Raw genomic sequence first — 11,462 nt, 5'->3', positions numbered from 1 at the left:
AACTCCACGACAATAAAACTTCATTCTACAACCTCATTTGGTTTTTCCGGTCTCAGCACCCTTCCTCCATGTACAGTAAGTTGATGAAAAAAGAGAAAAATCTAGGAGAGAAAAAAATGCTTGAAATCTCTGTGTTTTCACTTCAATAACTACTGATTGGTTAAAGTTACAATCATTTTGACTGCTCAGGCAAAAACTTCAAAGTGTTAACTTCACATGGAGCCTAATCTTTAGTTTGAACCACAAAAGTCTGAAGAATAGCATCTAATTTAATTTGGGTACATCTTTTCCAGGCTTCTTGAGCTTTTTGAGGTCGAGTGGTAAGGGGTTAATGGGCAATAAGGGCCATGTTTCCATAAAATATTAAGCATGTCCAAGTGAAGGTTCTGCAACTTCAAAGAGATGTCATCACCCACATCAACCACTTTAACACCCTGACAATAGTATCTGATGGGTGATATAAGGCTGTCAGATACTGTTACCACAGTTTAACAGGAGGGGAACGGTATCTGACGGGCGACATAAGGCTGTCAGATACCGTTACCCCAGTTTAACAGGAGGGGAGCGGTATCTGACGGGCGATATAAGGCCGTCAGATACCAATATCTTATGGGGTGTATAAACTGCTTATGAAACGTTTTCACAATAAAAACATTTTTGTTTAGTATCATACACATTTTTGGTAGATGTTTTCTGTATTCTGATATTATTAGCACATTTTATTCCTAAAATAATGTTTTTTTTTTTGTTTTTTTAATGAGAAATATTTTCCCCTGTAAACAACTCTGTTAATAGATAAGTCGTTATTTATTTTAATGATTGTTTTTTTTTTCCCAAAAATTGTCTTTATTGTCCATAACAGAGTCTGTATGTATAGCTATCACTCTAGGTCTCCGTAGTTCCCTTGCAGCGCGAGCACAACACGGCGATTACGAACGTTGAACATGAACGCGTGCTTTTTGCTGTGTATGCGTATGCCGCAAAAAGACGCAGGGGGAACCGTAACTGATGGGGGAACGCGTCTTGACGTAACAGCAGACAACAAAAATGTTTTTCAAGAGTAGTCGAGGGAAGAACCGAAAGTTAGACAACGTTTTTTTTTAACTAAATCAATGACGTCATGACGTCGGTCAGTGTGCGTTCGCGCCTACGGCCGGTGTTCTGACGATGTGTGCTTCCTTGTCAGATTTTCCTACCGTAGCACGGCTAAACAGCTATGTCTAATGGTCGGTGCTACCCGTCAGAAACTGCTACCGTCATGTTTACAAACTGAAAACTATAGCGGTTCGTGTTAATGTTAAATATCATTGGATACTTAAGTGGAAGCTTTGGAGTTACGCTTAGCATAGCATTGGAACAATTTATATCCACGACGAAAACCTTTCTAAAACCACAAAAATCCCTTCCTTCATCAGAATATCCTACCTGTTAAATGTAACCGGGTAGCACAGATAGAGCTATGCATTAAAAGCAGCAAGTGTCTGAAAAACATTACAACTTACATACAAAAACTTACAAAAGCATAAAAAAAATACTTCAAAAACACTCCACAGACATAAATTTCACTTGTCTGAATTTTTTATGTACAGATATGCATCTTTTAATGGTTTAAAATAAAAAAATAAAATAAGAAACATCTAGTTATTTCCATGCAGTGTCCAGAAAGGGGTGTTGTTCAGCTTGTAGGGCACCACAACTGCTTCACCCACCTCGATCATCATCATCATATGAAATAACTTTTTGGCACAACAAAAAATAGTGGCTGGTAAAATATTTGAGTGGCTGGTAAAAAAAAAAAAAAAAATTCCACCCCTGGTTATAGATATGAATCCAATTATTACTTGTACAAAATTTCATTAAAATCTATCTAGTGGCTTATGAAATATTTGGCCAGCAACCAGACAGTTGACTACAACAGTTAATGCCAAACTTAAAGATCTGGTGCAATCAGTTAGCACAAGTATTAGCTAGACATTAGTCTTAGCTACTACTACATTAAATTATAGATCGATATATGTCAAATTGACTGAGCTATAGGCATTTTTGTTGCTATGGTTTATTAGCTGTGGTTCCCATCTTGATTCAGGTTGTCTCGAAAAAGGTAATCAGTTGTCAAGGCATCTCCAATGATTATCTATGTCCAGTGGTTTAGGAAATTTTTGCTAACATGACAGATAAACACACACACTGACACTGGCATGAACATCAGTTAAATAAGAGATTGCTCAAGAAATTGGCTAGTCTAGTGATAAAAAAACAAACATTAAAGTTACACATTGCAAAGTATGAAATGAAAGGTTATTCTAAACTATATCAAATGGTGCAGTTTAAAAATGTTTTCTTCAGTAGTTTTCCAGATATACTGGCAGAGGTAATGAGGAGCCAAGACCCTGCATAGACCATCCACATTCAGGGTAATTTATTTACATTGTAGTGAGGTTGTCATACAGTGTGAAAAGGGCCTAAGGAAAATCTTGTATATGACTGGTCTCCGCTGCCTGTGAATAAGCAAGAAATTTTAGTTATTTTTACCTCCGCCAAAGAGGTAATGTTTTTAGTAGTGTTGGTTAGTTTATCCATCTGTCCATCTGTCCATTAGCAAAATTGCTTTAAAAACTAATGAACAAATTTTCATGAATCTTTCAAAACAAAATTATTAGATGCACATTTACATCTTATTAACTTTTGGAGTCAACCTGATTCAAGATGATTGCCAGCACCAACTGACCTTAAAAAAACACCAAATTGGCAGTAACTTTGTCATTTTTACAGATATTTATCTATAATTTTGTATGGTAGTAGCTGAGAGTCAGCCCCGACACATACTCCAGGAGCTAACAGATCTCCAAACATTTTTGGCATGAAAAGCTGCTGGTAACATGCATTCTTACAAGAAAAGCAACTTTGATTAAAAGTGTTTTCTCAACAAATTCTAAACTTTTTCCCTGGATTGTTGTCAGCTGCCAAACTTTACAATGACACACATTTTCCTAATAAACCTGGAAGCAAACAAATGAACTCTGCAGTCAACTCTGTTTTCAAACTATAAATTGTTTTTTCAGATTTTTTTTTTTTTTTAATCATGTTTGAGCGTTCATGGAAAGGAGAAAGATGGACAACTTGTCAGGAATTTCTACTTGAATCTTGTTTTTCTCCATCCGCTTGTCAATTTCATTCTACCCGTGTAGCCTGAGGATCACATGTCCCTCTCCTGTTGGATTCTGGACTGAACAGTGATTGACTGGCAGTCAGATTGGACTGAGCTGTGAGGCTGTTCAGTCTTTGACTATGTATAATGACCAACAGCAGCTTGAACAGCTGCATGTCTGACAAACATTAAATTACTGCTTGATTTTCATATTTCCACTAAATTGTTTGAAATGTTCAGTATGAAGCAGAACTTAAATCTAAGTAACTGTATTTATCTATAAAATATATGATGGATCAGTGGAAGGGTTTTTTTTTGGAGGTAATAATACAGCAATATGAAATGAATGCATTTCATCCACCACTATTTGGACCAGAGTTTTAGACTAAGATAATCTTATGTTGAGAAATGATGAAGTTGTAGCCTTTTTGGTCAAAGCTTAAACGTAAGTTTATGCATTATTTTATATAATATCACTCAGAGTATATGTTATAAATGACTCTCAGCTACTATCCATCCATACATATATGCACTTTCTTTAGTTGCTTTGCTATGCAGGGTTGCAGTGAAGCTGGTGTCTATCTCCAGCAGCCATTGTGCAAGAGGCCAGGTACACCCTGGACAGCAAGTCCATCATAGCCTCAGCTGGTACGTCATCAATTTTAGAGAAATCTTTTTGCAGGAATTCAGTCACATAGCTGTCCCTCTCAGAAAGAGAAGAAAAACAAAAAAAAACTGTTTATAAAATGTATGAATGGAGACTATATATATATATATATATATATATGTCTCCATTCATACATTTTATAAATAGTTTTTTTTTGTTGTTGTTTTGTTTGTTTTTATTTTTCTTCCTCTTTAAAAGAACATTCATATATATATATATATATATATATATATATATATATATATATATATATATATATATAAGAATGTTCTTTTTTTGGAGGGCTTCTGGTGAACGAATATGGAGTAGTGCGTATTTTGCAATAGCTCTGAAGTAGCTATGAATTCCCCCCATCATGTTATTTATTTAGCATTTAACATTATCTATACAAGTCAGTCTAAGCTGCCATGTGACAGAGCGCAAACTTCCACCAAGGCCAGTGTGTTTACAAAATATTGTAATCCGGATCATAATCTGGATCACCACCAAAATTTAATCATTGTTTCTTGTGACAACCCCAACATTTCCTGAAAATTCCATCCAAATCTGTTCATTAGTTTTTATCTGATTTTGCTATCAGACAGACAAACAAACCAACAGAAACAACCAGAAACATAACTTCTTTGGTGGCGGTAACAAAAGGGTCACAAGTAGGAGCATAGACAAACTTTTAACAAAGGGGTTAAATGTGGTCTTGACCTTTGACCCATCACCTTGAAATCAACAGTGATCACCCTTGACCCATGATGTGTTCAGCTGTGAAGTTTAACATTCCTGTTATACAGCTACAGAGTTAGAGCATGGGCTAATTTGTGACCTTGACTTTAGACCTGGAAGTTTGACCAGATAAACACTAAAATCTAATCACTTGTTTCTTGTACCATGTTTGATGTTTTCAGAACATTTCATGAAAATCCATTCTTAACTTTTTGAGTAATCTTGTACACAGACAGATAAATAAACAGTTGCTACCAAAAACATAACCTACTTGGCAGAGGTAAAATGTATAAGTTGGGCCTGTACAATAACACATATGGGTCTTTTGTTGAGATGTGCTTCCTTGTTGAGATATATTAGATTTCCAGCCATCAGGATGTCTTTTCCTGTTACTCCAGACAGAAAAAATAAAGAGATTTTCTTACCATTACTTAAAACAACAGAGGTTAAGGTGGGAGTGGAGCAAAGATGGTGGGATTCAAACTTCAACAGAAACAAAACTTGATAGAACACCAGCACAGCATTAATTAATCAAACAGATTCTGGTCCATCAGTTTCCTTAAACATTTATTCACTGAATAATGTATCAGACAACCTGTCTAACTTCATGAAGTTAATTTAGCATCTACCACACTTTTTATGTCAACATCTGTAATACTGATTTTAACTATTTTTGTAAAATGTCCAGACATCTTTTGTGTTCCATGAGCTGATTTTATTATCTGACTACCATGAACTTTAGTTATACTTCATTAGTAATGCTTGTAATTATTGTTTACTAAACATATTGTAGATTCAATATGGACAGAGTTGTCAAAACAGCTTACAAATACCATGCAACACTTACTAGGTCAGAATCAGAAACACTTTATTGCCTTTTATGCAGCTACTGAATGTATCACTTATTCTTTGGAATTAAATTTCCAAACTCTAAATGTGGACTTCCATGTTGTAAAATTATCATTAAACATGGACCATTTTCACAAACTCCTTAATGCCAGTTCTTGCAGCTTTATAATTTAATCATTAGTCACATAACCAGAGGCCCTTTTCAAATGCCTAATAACATGAAAATTTCGACATTTCTATAAAGAACCAAATCTTTTTTTTAAAAACAAAGCAAGAAGCACCAAAGTCTATGTAAAAGTGGTCTTTGTTTCTAGATAAAACACCAAAAGTTTAACCTGCACTTTAACTGCAGAGAAAAAAATTACACACAAGATAAACTATTATGTTGACAAAGACATTAAAAACTGGTGTACTTTCTATTTTGAAAATAGGGAAATAAAATTATGTTCACATTTTTAAAAGGATGGCTGGAACTTCATAAACATAAAATATGCAGTGCATAAACAACAATGATGCATCAGATTATATGTGTAATTTTAAACTTGGTAATGTATTTTCTTGCTTTCTCAAAGTCTGTTTACTTCATCCATCATTGTTCATTTTGGTTTGATTTTCTGCAGTCCTACTGGATTTATTCTTGCTCCCTCTATGTGGAACCCAAAGTAATCCTTTTGAAATGACTTATTGTATTGTGCTTTACAGACAATGTCATCATTTGTTTTAATAGAGAGCAGCTCCTAATAACATGCCCCAATGAAAAGGTCAATATTATCTCCCCGGCATGGGCTATATGAACCAGGGCCCAGGAGGCAGATTGGAGAAACAAGAGAGAAAGGGAGCCACTGCCTATTAACATTTATGAATAATTTAATTCTGCAAAGCTGGCCAAAGTCCAAGTGCATAATTCACTAATTGCAATCAGAGAGGCAAAGCAGGGGAAGCGGAGAGCTCTAAGTGAGTGCAAATGTGTGTCTGGTTTGGTTTGCGTGCCTGTGTGGCTCAAAGATATGAAGGTTGGGGAATTAGCTTTGTGGATGTAAAAACAATAACCACGAATATCATCCATGTATGTAGAGCTCCTCTCACCAGACCTGCTTTGCTATTATACCAGCCAACACTGGGCCGCAAAGGTGTGTGTTTATGGGAGTGAGAGGGGGATCTAAAACTGACTCAGCTTCTGCTGCAATGTTTAAAAAAGGAAAGCTCACCCACCAAAAGAGAAAAAGTGGGCAATAATGTTTTGCCCCATGTCTGTTGGTGTGTGTTTGTGTGTCTGATACCAAAGCATCTCGTAAACCACTGAACAAATTTGAAAAAAAAACTCTTAGACTGTAACCATTTGAGGTACATGTACAACTGATTGCCATTTCAGGTTAACCCAATTAAAGATGCCTGCCACAGCTAATTGAACTTAGCAAACACATAAATGGATATAATTCATTCAATTTTACAGATAGTGAGGTCAAATTTAGTGTCCTAGTAGCTGGGAGTCATTCCCAACATATTTTGAGTGCTAATAAATTGCACAAAATGTTTGTTTTAAACTTAATGTGTCATGGCGAGGGGAGACAGAGACGAACCCAGAACGCAAAATCATCTTCTTAAAAGAAACTAATTTATTACTTAAACAAACAGATAAACAAAAGAGCTGACATGGCAACAAAAAATAAACAATAACAAAAAATCCAGGTTAAGGAACAGGGCATGGCAGGGAGCAGAACAAAAAAACAACAACAATGATCCAGCGGGGTAGTAGAGAGAATGACCAGGTTTTAAACACAGGGGATGATTATGGGAAGTGGACACAGGTGAGTGATTACAATAACTGACAGGTGGAGATGGGCGTGGCAGACAATCAGGGGCAAACAGAGGGGAAGTGAATACTGACTGAGGCACAGGGAACCAGACAAAAACAAGGAAACAAATGCAAAATAAATCCAAAATAAAACAAAAACAAAACCCAATCTTTACATAATGCCAATAATTATTGGAGTTAACTTTGATGGTGAGCAAAAAATCTTTCATGAACCTCTGGATGGATTTTAATAAAACTTTTAGAAACTAATCACTGAATCTACATCTACACAATAATGACTTTACTGAAGTACTTGTACAGATATTAAGCAGAATTTGGTGTGGTAGTACCTCAGAATCATCACCAATACATATTTCAAGCACTACACATTGTGTGAGGTCTTTGCTTCAAATTTTTGGCATTATTTATTGGAGTCCACCCTGAATGTCTGTTAGCAAAATATCTCATGAACCACTGGATGAATTTTAATGAAACTCTCCAAAAGTAATATATGGATGTACATCTACAACATATTTACTTTTGAAGTCAATCCAATTCAAGATGGCTGCTATAGCTATTAATCTTAGCCAACACAAATATTGAATGCTATAAACATACAGACAACTTGCAGTGAATCTCAAAACACATTTTCTTTGTATTTTACTCATTCAGGGGTAATAATATTGGACAAGTGTCAGAACAACAACAAACTGTTTAAAAGCTGAGAAAGCATTTTAACAAACGTTAATTTCAGGTGCCACTTTATGTTTTAGGACCGCTGCCTGTTTCATGTTATTGCTGAAAAATGACACTGTCCACTTGGCTGAATTAAGTTTGCTTTATTCACCCAAAGTCCTGCAGCTGATGCTTATCCTACTAGCTGGGAAGCTTTTAATTTCATCATTTTTACCAATCAAATGATCAAACAATAAAGGTGAACTCACCATGACAATAGTTTCCTCTTTCACTTTCTACTTTTTTTTTCAATAAAAACTGCAATAGCAGAAAGATTCTGTGACACTTCCTAAGTTGTATTTGTGTGTGTGTGTGTGTTGGAGAGATCATAGACATAGAAGAATAGATGCCCTGTGAACATTGGGATCGTACATCAGTGTTGTTGCTATTCATGAGTGGCAATGTTATGAAAAACATAAAGAGCGGAAAGCAGTGTTTTATTAAAAGTTATGACAAAACCTTCACATTTGTGTATCACTTGGAGCTTGGAGCTGTACACATTGAATGCTCTAATCAACCCATTAACTGCTTTTCACAGTATGCTGGAGTAGATTCTCAGTCATCCACGCCATGGTAAATTCAGACAAGGTTAAAAAACAAAAACAACTGGACTTCTGTTCTGTAGCTGAAGATGTTTCACTTTCTCAATTCAGAAATAGAGAGTGTGGAGTTGAGCATTTAAAGCTGAGATGTGATGTAAGCTGGATTGCTTGCAAATTGTTCTCACTCTCCTAACAATAGAGGCTCGTTAGGGTCCTTGTTTGTCTGACTTACTAATGGGCCCCTCTGGTCACATGAGTGCAGGTGTTGATTGGAGGGAAACTGACTGGGGATCAAGACTAAAGCTCCATTATATGTTTTTGAAAGCTGAAATCTGAGACCTCCTCCTCTGTTTAACGTTGGTTTCTCCCTTTTGACATAAATGGCTTCCTTTACCCCCCTCTCAAAACCATCTGTCTTCTCAGTCCAAAATATGAACAATTTGGTCCTCAAAGGAGTGTCCCTTACCCTTGAGGTGTAGGCGAACTGCTGAGTCCTGCCCAGAAGAAGTGCTCTCCTCTGTTCAGCCATGCGTCTGTGGTGAGATTGTTTGGTCTCTCCAATATGGAGGTCTGGACATTCTTCACTGCATTGAACTGCATACACCACTTTGCTCAGTTTGGGTTTGGGTGTTTTGTCCTTAGGGTGGACCAGGGTGCTTTTCACAGGTAAGCTGAACAATTGTTTTTGGATGTTTATGGTCATCATATTAGTAACACTGAAGCTGAAAGTATAAACACAAAGCTCTAAATTTTAATGTTTAAACTCCAAAATTGATTAAATCTATTTGGACTGTTTTGAGAAGTGAAGGGTGTCTTGGGTGCAGCCTATAAAAAGTATGCCTTACTTTCAAAAGACCTGAATAAATTGATTAATCTTAATCTGAAGTTTGTTTTCATTGTGGGTTGGACTGGCCCTTGTCCCCCAACCTGTTTGTTATGTTCATGGACAGGATCTTAAGGCACAGGCGTGAAGAGGAAGGTGTCTGGTTTAGGAACCTCTGTTTCGTCTCTGCTTTTTGCAGATGTTGTGGTTCTGTTGGCATCTTCTGGCTATGACACACAATGAAGAGCAACTTTGAACAAATACTCAAGCTGAACTAAAATGGACTAATGCAGCAAATGAAAGTTAATAATAATAATCTCAAAACTATGCTCCTGAATAGCCCAGCACTTGCCATTGATAACCCTGAACTGCAACATTCATCACAAAAGCTGCCTCAGATGATGGATTGAGAGCTGTTCTGACACAGTTGAACTCAGACAATGTGGAATGCATCAATGCTTTTCCTTCCCACATCATGTTTCCAGCAGAGAGGAAGTACTCCACTTAAGAAAAAGAGGCTCCTGTCTGTGTATAAGCAGTGTAGACAGTATAGACATGTGTGGTGATGCAAATTCACATTCAGAGCTAATCATCAAGTCCTCACCACTCTGCTAAGCACTAAAGGGATGAATAGAGCTGGCATGAGAATTGCATACTGGTCACCTAGACAGTCTAGGTGGCGGGCGGTGCATTTCACACTTAGGCCTTCAGTGATGTCGAACTTAGTCAATAAATACCTTTCATTACGCAAGTATTTATAACACCAGGATTGGAAAGTAGTTAGAAACCCACTTAAGCACTACTTGGCATTGCATCACATCAGTTGTGTACAAAATAGGCTAATATCCGGCGCATTTTAAAAATCAACAAACCTGCATCAGCAATTAAAACATATCTGGTATGCTACTGTCAAAACTAAATAAAATAGAATAAAAAAAAATAAAATGTTTGCACTCACCAAAACGGCTGTGTCCCCCAAAACACTTGTTTCAACACAAAATCCATTCTGGGACAGGTTAGCTAGCTCGGGGGTCGGCCCGTCCTCCTCTAACGAGATCTAGCTTCTCTTGAAAAGTTTGTCTTGAAAATAGCCTTGCAAGTATATCAGCAACCAAATCAATGTATTGCTCTCCTTTGGCTATTGTGGGTTAAAGAAAAAAAAGTTTTAAAAGTTTTTAACCGTTAACAGTCTTGGGTGTGACTGTTGAGCTGCATAGCATTGCTGTGGCTCATTCTATTAAGTATCCATGTCCAATCACGTGTAAATATCACGTTCAACATGAGGTTAGCTAGAGGGCCTTACTGACACAACTCGTGATCTGATTGGCTATCTCAACTATCTATCAGCTGTAATTGCCTGTTCACTTACAGTGCACAGATGCCTGCATTGTTGATTCTGAAGGCCCGGGCAGATTTCATACAACCTGCCAACATAAGATAGCTGAATTCTGATTGGATAAAAACTCTAACCTAAAAACAACAGCACTGGAAGGAGCATAATATGACATGAAGAGAATATGAATACTTTTAGATATCTAGGGAAAGTAAATTAAAAATTAAATTAACCTTTATCATAATTATGATCATGATTCTTGGTTATGTTAGGCCAGAAGAGAAGGCCTTGCTGGCCCTGACGGCCCACAACTGCCTTGGCTGATCTATTTTCAGTATCATATGAACTACAGACTAGGAAGTCAGAAAATCATGGCTGACTGAGTCTCAAGTGTTCTCCTGAGCACCACTAATATATCTGAAGATTCTGAGTAGAAGTTGATCACAGAGACAGCTGAAATCTCTGCCATCCTGCCTCCACAATGGACAGTACAACCATGTTAGAACATAACTGGTTCTCCAGCAAGCCAAATGTTCACTTTACACAAACAAACAGAGGGGAGCCAAACAAATGAACGTCACTTTTGGTGCTATGGTCAGAGTTCACAAACCTTTTCATGTTCAAGAGTTTAAATCATTGTCTCCGATTTTATTTCAACTGCCACATTATAGTGGGCTTATTTTGATTGCAGGCACTGTTAAGTTTTATCTCAGTGTTACGACCCGTCTAGGGGTGGTCAGGTCGTAGCATTGACAATTTAACATCCCTCGCAGAATTCAAAAACAGCCAGCCAATAGATACATTTTTACAAGATTTATTAACATAAATGTTCACCCTTAGTTTCCACCAAAGT

The sequence above is a fragment of the Kryptolebias marmoratus genome, linkage group LG21, assembly GCF_001649575.2.
Source record: "Kryptolebias marmoratus isolate JLee-2015 linkage group LG21, ASM164957v2, whole genome shotgun sequence".
NCBI classification, from domain to species: Eukaryota; Metazoa; Chordata; class Actinopteri; order Cyprinodontiformes; family Rivulidae; genus Kryptolebias; species Kryptolebias marmoratus.
This window is presented reverse-complemented; position numbering follows the sequence as displayed.